Raw genomic sequence first — 14592 nt, 5'->3', positions numbered from 1 at the left:
GAGAAATATTGGCGTATAAGGACTGAACATCAAGAGTGCATAAAAACACATCACTGTCAAGATGAATATCATTTATAAGCTTCAAAAATTTTGTAGTATCCTGCATCCTGGAATAAACCACATCTAAATGGGGGCTGAGGCATTTGGCCAAAATCAGAAATCAGTTCAGTCATGGAACCAATGACTGCCGTAATAGGATGACCCTAGGGATTCACCAAAGACTGATGAATTTGGGGCAAGATATGAAGAGACTGGGGTTTTGGATGTAATGATTGTAGTTCAGAGGGAAGTAAATGAGAACTAACTTCAGAATCAACCCAATATTGAAGAGATTCTTCAATCTCATTCTGATAAGGAGGTGATAATTAAGGTTAAAATAATAGCTATCCCTCAATTCCATTTCTCTGAATTTCTAAACATTAATGAATTTATCTATTATCTCCCTGACAAACTCACTAATGCATCTCTTCAAAATCTTAATGTTCAACATCTAGTTATGCATAAATATATTTTATACTGTAATATCTACCTCTCCTTCATTTGAGTGTAGTCTAATTAGCAACTGTATGTGAAATTTTTAATGTATATTATTTAATGCATTTTCATGTATATTACTGACTGTCTCTTTCAAAGTTTTTGTAATATCTTGGAGCTTTTCTCCATAGGTTTTCATAGAAAAGGGGATTTTATCAAAATCCAGTTGGACAAACTTGGTAAACAAAAGCAAAATAAACAAAAGGAAGCTGCTATGATGTAGTAGAGGAATAAAGTCCTGACTATGACCCAGGTGACCCGGGTTCAATTAGCATCTCGGGCAACTAATGGGATGGCAGGGAGAGATGTGTGCACTCATTCTGGGGGGAGGGTGGTGAATGGGCATCTCTAGACAACAATCCCTAGTGGAGACTGAGAACGTCAGCAGAAAAGGCATGTTCAGAGGGGGCAGTGGGGCTGGCTGAGCTGCTGCAGAGGTGGGGCAATATGCTGCAGATCCCCACATTGCATTCCCCTTCTTGGCTATACCTGAGGGGGGATACAGGGTAGGCCAATAAGTCCACCCCGGATGGAAGCACAGATGTGCTGAGACCCATTACCTGTGACCCATGACTGGCCCCAGCAGATTACTGGAATAAGTCTGGGGGGAAACAAAATGGAGCTGGTTGACATGGTGCAGATGGGGCACTAGGGCCAGGCTAGTAATAATGAAAGAAGGATGTGGGGAAGAAATATAAACAAAATAAATAAACAAAAGCAAAATAAATAAAATAATACTAGAGTTAGACAAGTGTTGTAACACCACTTGTTTGTGTTTATCCTTATGCCAGATTACCAGAGCATCCCTTTATCTGCCTGACAAATAATCAGATTGTTCCTGAGTTGCAAATTGTGAAGTGCTAATTGTTTAGAAGGATTAAGGTTATATCTAGTATTGCAATATACCTCTCTCATAAAACCATTCTTAAATGCTCTTACTACAGGATGGGATGGAGGGACAAACTCAAACATATGGTATTTAAAGCAAACAGGATTAAATGTTGCAACAATATGACAAGGTTTATCCTTAAATTAAAACAGGAGATTTAGTTGTCTGCTAAATGTTTTAGTCCAATAATTAACTGATATTTATTTATAACACATGCAGGTACTAATGAAAGTCCTTTATTCAACACATTATGCTCGCTTTGCCCACTTTCAGTTCCAGAAATAGTAAAAACTAAGTCCATATAGCCATTTATGCATTGGTCTCCTCTGCATCCAAAATCCACTGAGTTATTTCTATTAATATAATATTTTTGAACATATTCAGAAAAAGATATTTTAATGAATTTGACATTCAGTCCTCTTGATCACTCTTATATATTCAATATATCTGTCTTTTTTTCCCTAGTGGTCTTCTATATTTAGAGTATGTAACATAAGTGTTTATAGTGGATAGCAAATCTTTCGTTTATAGGTTCATAGCTAAGTACTAGGTTAGCTGTTTTTATGGGTTATTTCAGGCCAAACTAATTTCTCTTTTTTGCTCAAATTAACCTACCTTTGTGGTCAGAGACTGGCCTTGCCCATCTCGTGGTCAGTAATAGCATAATATCCCTAATAAAAATAACTGAGATCATACTATAGATAACATAAGGGGACCAATGCATGGGGTAAAGCATTTAGCAGCTGCCTCTACCAATTAGTAGTTCAGGGGGAAATCCTGAAGTACATTTTTTGTTTCCCATCCATAGTTCCAAGTTGTACTTGAATATGGACAGGGATAAACTTTGTTTTATGTGGATTAGGAGTTTGTTCCAGAGAAACTGTATCCCGTCACTGTTTTCTTTTAGAACAGTTTTTGCATTATTACAACTATACTTGAAGACATAATATGAGAAGTTTCTTTTTGCATCCATTGACTATGACAGTTTTCACAGTCCCTATTTTTTATCATAATATTGGTTGTGACACTTTTGGTTGCTTACCTTCCTGGAACTTGGTGTGTTTATAGGTTCAAACATCCATAGGAAAGTACTAGGCCAGCTGCCCTTGTGGGCCTGTTTAAGCCTAACCAATTTCTCTTTGTGTGCTTGAAATAAATTAGCCTAAACTATCTCATGGTCGATAATTATATAATACCCTTAATGAGAATAACTGGGATCATGCCATATAAAATTTGAGGGAAGCCATCTACTGGATAAAGCATTTAGGAGTAGGGTGCAGTCCTGGGGTAAATTTTCTGTCCTGGGGTAAGTTTTTTGTTGCCCATTTATAGATCCAAGTTTTGCTTGAATAAGGCAGGGATGAACTTTGTTTTATATGGACAGGGAGCCTGCTCCAGAGTTGTTTGTGTTATGCAAGTGTCTTTGATTCCTTGTATACAGCTTTCTATCCTGCTCAACAACAACACATGATCTTAGTTTGACTGCATAACTATCTAATTCACCTTCAGTCTGCAAACTTTCCCATAACTTGTGTACTTTTTTGCTCTGCATCCAACTTGCATTTATAGGAGATATTCTACAAATTATGTTAGTATTTCTGGCTCTCCTGATTCTTCTGTAGCATTTACTTTAATATTGGCCTTCAGGTATCAATAATGGGCATGAAGTAGAAAATTGGCATTTCACTCTTCTGCCAATTAACAGCCGATTCATTGAGTGGCCGGGTTCGCACAATACAGTATTCCTACATTCCAAACTGCATGGTGAGAATCCTCATAGCTGTTGCTACTGCTCTTTCTCGTGAATTTTTTTTCTTTGTTTGGTATGTCCTCTCCTTCTGTCCCTGTATATCATCATGCCAAGCTTGAACTCTCACTCATGCACAAACCTTCTGAATTCTGACTTGTGCTTCTCGCTACTGTCATCAGACATTTCATGTCATGAGAACATATAATTGTGTCTGCCATTCTGAATATTACAGAGTGGAGGGAATAATAATCTATACATATGACATATGGGGCTTATCTGAAATTAAACCAGTCAGAATCCACTTGGTTCCATGGATAAAGATGCTCTCCAGTACCACAACAAATATCAAGTATGTTGGTTAATATATTTCCTTTTTCTTTTGTATTGTTGTTATATTATATGTTGCAAAGGGTACAGCTCTGTATTCCTTGCTCTGTTTGAAGCAAACATGCCTGGCCATTACATGATATATGTTGTCCTTTCTTTGCAATTTACTATTCCCAGATGAGATTCATGTATCCTCTTAAACATTTGTCTTTAGAGTTGATTGGGAGCTACTACTTTGTAGATGTGAACAGCCTTGGACACATTGCAGTTCTTTTTAAGAAAACAAATACTGAATTTCTTTCTTTACTAATGATTTTTGATTAGATCACCTTTTAATTCAATCTTTTTTCAGTAAGTGAACGTCTATGTCAATATCAGTGCATCTTTGGAATTATTTTACTTTTTCCTTCAGTCATTGGTAACTGTGATGCCACCAAAGGAATCTTTAATTGTTGCTCAAGACACTTGTCATGGTCTACTCAACATATCTGCTATGTGGACTGCATATAGGAACATGCCTTTACATGCAGCATAGCTACAGTGATTAGCATGTCTTGGTCTTGTACACATACGTTACAGATAATTCAGTTTTGAATAACATACCATTTTATTGCTTTCATAGAAAAGATAGAACTAAAACCAAAAGATAAATCCCACCCAGTACAAGCAGTAACCAACTCCAGAAATGAAGTTCCTAATCAGTAGTAATCTAAAAAACCACGAGCAATAAAATGAATAAAGCCTTTAATTCAAAAGTAGTTTTTCCTCCACAGTAAACCATAGACTTCTTCAAAATGAAACAGTGATAGGCAGAACTTACTTACATACCATTTATATAATAAAATAATTGAATCAAGTGAAGTAAGTAATTAAAGAAGCCTTCTTATTTAAAGGGAAATCTTATTTAAAAAATAAATTAAAAACATTAAGTATTTATCATATAAAAGTTGTGCAGAAAAGTACTGAATACATAAATATAACAGTTTAAGAAGTCAAAAGTCAAAAGTGCAATGAATATATAAAGAAATGACATAAAAAATTACATACAAGAAATAACATATAAAAACACTTATTAAAAGCTCTTGTTAAAAGCATAAATAAAAGAAAGTATAGTGTTGAATAAATATGTGTGTATGTACATTAAAAAAAAAAAATTGAGGTGAGCTGTTGGAGATATAATGTAGCTTGTTAGCTGTTTGTTTTACGACTGAAACTCAAGGGTGACAGAACCATTGAGTGAGGGAGAGGGAGCACCCCCCCCACTTTTACAAGACCATCTTGTCTTGTGCCCCAGTGGTAGCAAAAAAACAAAACTCTGTGGTGGTGTGGACCGTAGGACCCATGCGTGGTATGTCTGTGTCACAAATTTATGGTAAGCACAAACACAATCCTAGGAGCAACATTTTAAACGTCCATTGGCACAAAAGTTTAAACGTCTGTTGCCAGTACAGCTCTTAAGAGGAGATTGTTCATTACCTTAGGGAGATGTTTGGCTGGGGGGATTGATATACACTGCTGCTGGCTTGGCTGGGGACATTGATATATGCTGCTGCTGGCTTGGCTGATTGATATACACAGCTGCTTGGGGAATTGATATATGCTGCCGCTGGCTTGGCTGATTGATATACACAGCTGCTTGGGGGATTGATATATGCTGCTGCTGACTTAGTTGGGGGGATTGAAATATGCTGCTGCTGCTTGGCTGGGGGAATTGATATACACTGCTGCTGGGGGGATTAATATATGCTGCTGTTGGATTTTGATTGATATATGCTGCTCCTGCTGGTGGATTTTGATTGATATATGTGTGTGTGTGTGTGTGTGTGTGTGTGTGTGTGTGTGTGTGTGTGTGTGTGTGTGTGTGTGTGTGTGTATGCCACTGTTAGGTATACCTCATGGTTAGTGTTACTCAGGCTCAAACCCTGTACCTTAGGTGCAAGAAACAAGAGCCTGAATTCTCTACCTATACCACCACTTGTGATTCAAGGAGCTGAGTGAGGATTTTACAAGGAGCTCAGAGCTTCAGGAGAAGAGAAGTTTAGTGCTGCCAAGTCTGCTTGTGTTGTTAGTAGCACAACAGGTAGTATACTTAGTTTTGATGCAGAAGGCTGTGGGTTCTCCACCCTCAGTATGCAAATGGATGGCTGATACTGTACTGTGTTGTACTTTACAAGAAGTGGAAAGGAAGTGGATGCTGCAGTCCTGTGAATATCCTCCTCTGGATGAGTTATCTAGTAACTATGAACTTGTTATCAGTTTGCATCAATTCCCTATTGCAATATTACTAGCTTATCAATGTTTTAATGTAACTTAGGCAATTTATTCTTCAAGGGCAACAGGCACTTTATTTGTAGATGAAACAATGAAATATAAAGTTGTTTGCTAGGAGCAACCTCTTCATTAGTTACAAATCCCTTTATTATTTATTTTATGAGGCATTAATAGAAGTCTATTTTTTGACAAAGGGGCAAATAAGGCTATTAATTGAATATATGGAAATATTACTGGAGAACAGCTACATTTGGTTTGAAGGTGAGATTTTACCTGCTTAAAAATGTATTAATGTCTCATAAAATAGATCTAACCCTATATTCTGGGGGATACAAGAAAATAAGTCTATAACATCGACAGCTGAAAAGACAATGTCTTTGTTCCTGCAGTCAGGTTTCAACCTTCCCAAAAAATCTTATGAGTCTCGAATCATATGGGTGTCTTGTACTGGTTTAAAGATGGTATCCAGCATTACTGCCAATGGGTACATTTTGGAACAGTCTGTTCCAGAGAGAATCAAAGCCAGATCCACAAGTAAAAAAAAGCTGCCCTAGGGATCATCCAGCATCAATAAACTTTACAACAAATGCAAAAGTTGCTGTCTAAGAAAACTAAGGCGAGGCCCCAACAATGGAAAAGCATCCTTCTCAGCTTCATCAGGCAAATAAGACAACATGTCAAATCTTCTAAGGGTAACTTTGAGAAAAACTTAGTAATCACAGACAAGGATAACCATAAGGCCTTTTACAGCTATGTATGTAGATTAAAAGGTAGGACCCAAGCATTTACTGATCTAGTGACTAACAGTATCACGCACACTGATCCCGCAGAGATAGCAAACCTGCTAGCGGACAGATTTCACGAAAATTTCACAACCATATCCCCTTCAAACTTATCACAAACCTTGTCCCCAACTCCCCCCACCTTACATATCTGAAGAGGAGGTCATTTAAGCCTTATCTAAGGGAGAAAATACAGCCTCTATGGGACCAGATGGCATCCCAGACTGTCTTCTAAACAAACTAGTAAAGCCATGGAATGTATCATCATGGACCTCATAAATAAAGACATAGGTGACCTACAAACCCTGGATCTGATCCAATTTGGCTTCATGAAGGGCAGATCCTGCCTGTTAAGCCTGATGGGTTTCTTCAAAAATGTGATTAGGGCCATTAATGAGGGCAAATCTGTGCACACAGCATACCTTTACTTGGCAAAGACCTTTGACACAATCCCACACTCAGGCATTACTGATAAACTTAGCAAACTGAATGTAAGCCCCTTTATTGTAACATGGGTTGCCAACTGGCTCACAAACCGGTCACACACTATCAAAGTGCGGGACTCCATATCAACCAGCAGACCTGTCACCAGTGAGGTGCCACAAGAGTCAGTGCTGGGCCCCCTACCGTCTGGTATATACTTCTCAGAAGTGCAGGCCAAAACTAAGGGGCTGTGGCTGACTGACTTTGCAGATGACTGCAAACTGGGTGCAATTAGTGAATCCCCAAATGATATCAGTATACTTCAGGAAGATCTTATGCAGTCTAACAACTGGTGTCTTAGTCACAGCCTCAAACTGAATGCAAAGAAATGCACCATCATTCCCTTTGGTAAAAACAATGTCCCTTCACACTATCAAATTAACAACAATACGTTATATACCTACAAAGTGGTTTGAGGTCTGGGATCACAAATAGACTGTGACCTTAGCTTTGATCACCATGTGTCTACTGTAGTAAAGAAGGCTTTCTACTTAGCACACTTGATTAGCAAAGGCATCACCTCTAGAGCAAAGGAGTTTATAACCTCTCTTAAGAATTAACTAATTAGGCCCATAATTGAGTATAACACCCCTTTTGGCATGTATCATACAAAGCACCTGCAGCAATTGGATAGACCTCAGAGGTTTCTAACTAAGAAGATCAATGAACTCCAGCATGTGTTTTACACAGATCAACTAAATTTCTTGTCTCTATACTCAATATTGTATAGACTTCTTAAGGGAAACAAATGCCTGGCTTAAAGAGCAATCTCTGACCCAAACCTAATGAATTTGCTGCACATCCATAAATTTAACAGGTCTAGAGCTACCCATTCCAGGGACCTAAATATGGCCTGCAACTTGAATAGGACATGCTGGAGGGAAAGACTTGTTACCCAGTGACTACCACAACTTTGCAATAGGCTGTCAATTCATGTGAAGCACCCACAACTCTACTGCACATAGGCAGTCATTAATAAATACAATCCTGGGAATTTACTAGAGTATCTATGGCGTTACATTGGGATGAAACGGCTAGGTTTGAAATTACCTTCGGTTCGATAGCCTAGTAACCTGCTATGATCCTATGATCCTATGAAACTGTGCACCAACAAACTAGCATTAGCAATTCTTTTAATTTTAACAAATGGCTAAATAGAGACTTTTCTTTAATGGTGGAACACCACCACAAATATACTGGTGGTGGTAGAAACAATTACTTGAATTGATACAAAGAGTAGAGAAGAAATTGTTTCAGTTAAGAAGTGCACAATTAGATAATTTATATTTAAATGAATGTAAATGTGTTCGCAGGATACCCCAAGGTATTAGATATTTTAAGTTTGTAATAAATTGTAATATGAGAAGGGTGAAGCATTTCCTATCAATAGCAACAAAAAAAAAACCTTCACTACTTCTTTGCAAGATTTTGATGGTATGAATTACAATAAACAAGAACATGAATTAGGTTTTAATATACCCTCTACTGAAGAAGGATTTAGGACTGATGAAAATGAGAATGATGAGGCTGCCTTCAATATAGCTGACCCTTTAGACCCCCCCCTTCCAGAGATCTGAGAGGCTAGCCAGCAAATCATAGCCCCACCAAGTGAACAACACAAGTTACTCAAACCCAGGGAGGGGTAGCTATCAGAAGAGGGGTCAGACCAGGAGGGGGAGATTTATAAAAAGGGGTTGCTGGAGGCAGACATCCCTAGGGAACTAAGTCACTACCCCAAAATCATTAGGCATTACAACTTCATTGCACACAATTGCAGTAGCCTAATACATAAAGATGAATATTTCTCCTTGATTGAGAAAGCATTTACCTTTGTTCCCACCACTGGATACACCCTGGCTGATTCCTTAATTGAATTTAACCTATTTATAAGAAAATTGAAATATGCAATTCAGTTTAATGATAGCCCACATGATGGTTATGTGGATAACGACAGGCTAAAGAAAAAAAGGTTGACTATGCCACACCCAACCCTATTTTCATTTTTTTTCTAATACCGGTGAATGTGATATCTACCAGCAGTATGCATCAGGAAAAATGAGACCTAAGAAATACAACTTAAGAAAAGCAGAATGCCAACTTCTGGAGGAGATTAAAAAAGAACCACTGCATTAGGGTAATGAAGCCTGACAAGGGTGGTGGTATAGTTTTATTTGATCATTTAATCTATTCAGGGGAAATATTAAAGATTCTGAATGAAACAGGCTTCTACATATCAGCATCTACCAATGAAGTAAATCTTTCTTATTTTAAAATTGACCAGTATTTGGAATATAGCCTGTTGTAACATGCTATTGTTTTAGATACATACAATTTTCTGAAAAATCCCAATTCAATAATACCAGCCATTTTTGAAATGCCAAAATTCACAAGAGGTTAATCAACCATCCTTTTAGGTCTATCTTCTCAGCAGCATGTTCCAAAATGCACCCCATTTGCAGCAATGGTGGATAGAATCTTAAACCACTGGAAGACCGGAACACCCATATGATTCAATACTCATGAAATTGTTTGAAAAGGTTAAAACCTGACTGCTGGGACAAAGACATAATCTTTTTAACTGTTGATGTTATAGACTTATTTTCTTGCATCCCCCAGGATATAGGGTCAGATCTGTTTTATGAGGCATTAATTGAACTCAGTTTTTAACAATGGGGAAATAAGGTTATTAATGGAATATCTGGAAATAGCACTGGAGAACAACTACATTTGGTTTGAAGGTGAGATTTTTAAACAGGTAAAGAGTGTAGCAATGGAGGTGGCATGTGACCCCATTTTTGGAAATTTAGTGTGACTCTCCTAGGAAAGGTGCTATGTGAATTTCAGCCACCAAGTTTCCACAGTGGTATGGAAAGGCTACATCATGCACCCCATAAGTCAGGCCATCCTATCCAGATCAGAGGCTGTTATAACAGCACTGTATTCGACCCTCATCATAACACTAATACAGTATGATTCTCCCTTTTGCATGTACCTCAACAGACACCTGCAGCAGCTAGAGAGCCCACAGGGATTTCTCAACAAGAAAACACAGAACCTACAAACCATGCCATGATGTATGTGGATAGACTGAAAAATCTGTCACTGTAATCTGTATTGTATAGGATGAGGTGACTTGTGCCTGGCCTACAGGGCAGTTTCTAACCCTGCCTGATTAAAGTACTGCACATCTGCATATCAGCTATAGTTGATGATGTCAGCAGTGTCTGGCAAGAAGAGGATGGTAATAGTAGTGTCCCACATGCTGGTGTAAAATGTCTACAATGTCAAGCAAGTGCACAAACACACACACACAGACACACACACACACACACACACACACACACACCCTAGTTGACATCAGTGAGAACAGAAACCTTACCTAAGTACAACATCGACTAGAGAACTTTGTATTTAATGCAAGTGCCACAGCATGTCTGACTTGGAGAGTGTCAGATAACACTTTATAGGTGATGACAACAGCAGTGTCTGGTGAAGAGAAGATAATAGCAGTGTCCCACATGCTGGTGTAAAATGCTCTCTCTAATGCCAAGCAAGTGCACAAATCCACATCCCCCAGTTGACTGCAGTGAGATTAGACACCCTACCTAAATAAGCACACAGACTAGAAGACTCAGTATTTTACGCAAGTACCACAGCACAAGTATGACTTTTACAAGGCTGCAGGACAACTTATAGTGGAAGACATCAGCAGTGGATGTTGCAGAGAAAATGTTGGGAGGCCTGCATGAAATGGATGTGTAGGCATGTGCTGGTGTCAAACTATTACAATCCATGGGATTGGAGTGGTAATGCAGGATACATACTTATGCTCTTCTGACTACACACACACACACACACACACACACACACACACACACACACACACACACACACACACACACACACACACACACACACACACACACACACACACACACACACACACACACACACACACACACACACACACACACACACACACACTTCCCAGTTGAACTGCAGTGAGAACAGAACCTCTACCTGTCTAACTACACCAACTAGAGAAATTAGTACTTTACTCAAGTGCCCAAATGCCATGGCACAAGTTTGACATTTATGGCTGCAGAACAATTTGTAGTGCATGACATCAGCAGTGGATGTTGAAGAGAAGATGTTGGGAGGCCTGCATGAAATGGATAGCTACCCTTGTCCAACTGTCAAGATATTAAACTTCTGCTATTACCAGATTGATGAGGGTAAAATGCATAGTATTTAGTGATTGTGTTTTCAATGTGCAGGTATGCTTTAAGAGACAGTTTCATAAGCTATATGCAAACAGATGTCCACATCACTACAAATATTGGAAATCTGCATGTGTAATGCCATTATAAAGATGTGTATGGTATATAAAACAATTTATGTCTATTTTGTAGTTGTTATGTTTGTGAACAAGTACTGAGAGACCTAGGTTTTAGTGCATGGTGGGGGGTAACAGATGGCTGGATTGTAAGCATATGTTATTTTCTTCAATAATGCCTTACTTTTGTTTTTGTTTTCACATATAGTTTCATGACATGAAGACTAAATGGACAGTAAACATAAGTAATACATGCTATTGCGCACTTTCCATTGCCCAGTACCTAGCAGCAGGTTTGCACATGTGAGACACACATTTCTACTGCTTTCCCTGTTTAAGCATAGTTATTTAGTGCACAAGCATGAGCCTTATTGCTAACATTAAGAGACTTCTTGGTATTGAATGTATGAAACATACCTACTGCTTAGCTAACTCTGTGGCAGAGGTGTAAATGCATTGACATATTTCTTTTGGAGCCCATATGATATAGGGACCGAATCCAGGTGTATGTAATACTTTTAAATAAGTAGTGATAATTCAATGAAATAATTCTTTATCTACTTTATTTTACACCTGTTGACCAGGAGTGCCCAACTGAGCTAAAGACCTTTTTCAGTGGATGCCCGGAGAGAAAAGCTCCATATTATTTATACAATTTTCCAATATCAAGGCAATTTAAAACACATGTGATAATACAGAATGCTTACAAAGCAAAAGAATATCTTTAACAGTACTGTACTATGATAAAAAGATGCATATGAATAGGAAGTAACTTAAATGCATGAGGAGTTCATTATTTAGACTAGCTGTTATGTAGTACATGATCCATACCAGTTTCTCAAAAGGCATTAGTCGGAAAACAGGTAGGAAGATAGTTTAGGGATAGTTAGTGTAAAAGGATAGAGTTAGTAGAATAGGATAGAAGGTTATTATGGGAGGGAGAAGTAAGGAAAAAGAATTTAGATGGTTATTTTCTAAGAGGGATATATTCGGGGGGGGTGAGAACAGTAGTAAGTCCAACACCTTTTAAAGTACTCTTCATTGGCCAATTTAAATTGTTTAGGATGCGTGAAGGTTCTGATTTCAAGTGACAGTTTGTTCCATGCAATAGAGAGTTGGTAACTATGTATGTTGCACCTGCATTTAGTCTTGGGTTTATAGATATGTACTAGATCTTGGGTAGAGCTCCGGAGATGTCTTGTAGGGGAAAAGTTGGAGATGAGGGAGGATAGAGCTGGACAGTAGGAGGACTGAAATAGGATAGAGTGTATGATTTGGAGCTGAGAGAGGAGAAGCAGGTGGGATAGTTCAAGCAAATTTAGGTATTTTAGGGAGAGACAGTGATGGGATTTGTAGGTTTTTTGGGCTGCAAATCTAGCTATCTTGTTGTAAGTAGATTTTAGTGTAGTATGCAAGGAGGAGTTGAGATTTCTTGAGTATTTGGGAGCAATAAGTTAAGCAAGGTAGAAGGTAAGCATGTGTGAGAGTAATCCTAGCTTCAGCAGTGAGAATTGTTTATTCCTGTATAGGAGCCCTAGTTTCTGATGTGTTTTTCTGATACAATTATATACATGTAGGTCAAATTTTAGTTGATCGTTGATGGTGACACCAAGGAGTTTTGTGCTGGATTCTACTTCAATTGGAGTATTATTTAGGGACATTATAGAGAAGGAAGATTTGATGTGGTTAACGGTTTTGGGGAGAAAGAATAACAGTTTTGTTTTTTAGGGTTGAGGATGAGCTGGTTATTAGAGAGCCAAGTCTCAAATGAGTTAAAGGATGACTGGGTAGCTGATAGGAGTTCAGAGGGAGAGCAATGGTGATGACTGTAGCATCATCAGCATATTGGACTAGGGAAGACTGTGGGCAAGAAGTATAAAGTAGGTTGGTGAATATATTAAAAAGTAGTGGCCCAAGAATGGTTCCTGGGGGACACCCATTCTTACAGGAAGGGGAGAGGATAAAGCAGAGTGCCATCTCACTTTTTGTAGTATATCAGTGAGATAGCTGGAGAACCATGTTACTGTATCAGAGGAAAAGTTGAGGTAAGACAGTTTGTCCAGCAGAACAGAGTGAGAGACAATGTTGAAATCCTTTGGGAGGTCTACGAATAGACAAGAGATGTTTATGGTAATCTGTGGCTAGAAAAAGTGTGTTGAGGAAAGATAGTAGAGCTGTGGTAGTGCTATGTTTAGGTCAGAAAGTGGGAGTGAGCAGATTTTCTTAGAAGATATTGCATAACTTGTTTGTGTATACATTTCTCCAAGACTCTAGAGAGACAGGAGAGGATAGCAATAGGTCTGAAATTGGAGATTTCTGAGGAGTTACCTCCTTTATGAATAGGTAGTGTATAAAATTGTTTCCAGTTTGAGGGAACCTTAGATTCTGAGATGGACTGATTGATTAAGATAGATACAGGCAGAGCAAGAGAGTGAGCTGCTATCTGGAGAAAATATGATGGGATGTTATCAGCTGATACAGAGCATGGTTTTAACTTAGTGAGTAGAGTTTTGATGTAGGTAGTAAATACAGGTTTAAGGGAGAAAAGTTAGGGTAGGTTCAGAGAAGTTAGAAGGATTAATGTTAGAGGAGTTGGGGTTGGGGTTAAATAGCTTAGATATGGATTCTGTAAAATAGGTGTTGAAGGTGTTGGCTGTTTCTTCAGGTGACCTGTCTGGCCATGGGTTGGGTGTAGAAGGATTACTGGGTTGTCGTATTTGGTTTATCGCTTTCCAGAATTTTTTAGGAGCAGATGTTAATGCTTTTGAGGAGGTTATAATAGGAGTCTTTTTTGTCTTTATTGATGAGTTTTTTGTCTGATTTCTAAGTTCTTTGTACCTTTGCAGGTCACCAGGGAGTTTGGATTGTACCTATTTTTTCCAAGCCCTGTCTCTGGTTTTCATGATGGTGTGAGTAGTTTTGGATAGCCATGGGGATATGTTAGCTTTTATGTGTACTTTCCAGAGCAGAGCTAATGAGTTTAAGATGTTAAGGAAAGTTGAGTTGAAAGCTTGGACAGCTTCATCAAGTGGGAGGTGCATGAGGAAATTCCACTTTACTCTTTATATTACATTCTCCACCTGTTAATGTGTGTATTAGCTGATGTAACTGCACCGTTGAACAGCTGTTCACTGTCATTTGGCATTGGTGTGAGATGTGAAATTCCACACAAACATAGAGGTCAAAAAATGAAAGGCTCCATTATTTATTTATTTATTTT

This window comes from Protopterus annectens, chromosome 1.part2, assembly GCF_019279795.1.
Source record: "Protopterus annectens isolate FY-2018-M chromosome 1.part2, PAN1.0, whole genome shotgun sequence".
Lineage (NCBI taxonomy): Eukaryota > Metazoa > Chordata > Ceratodontiformes > Protopteridae > Protopterus > Protopterus annectens.
Note: the sequence above shows the minus strand (reverse complement) of the source record.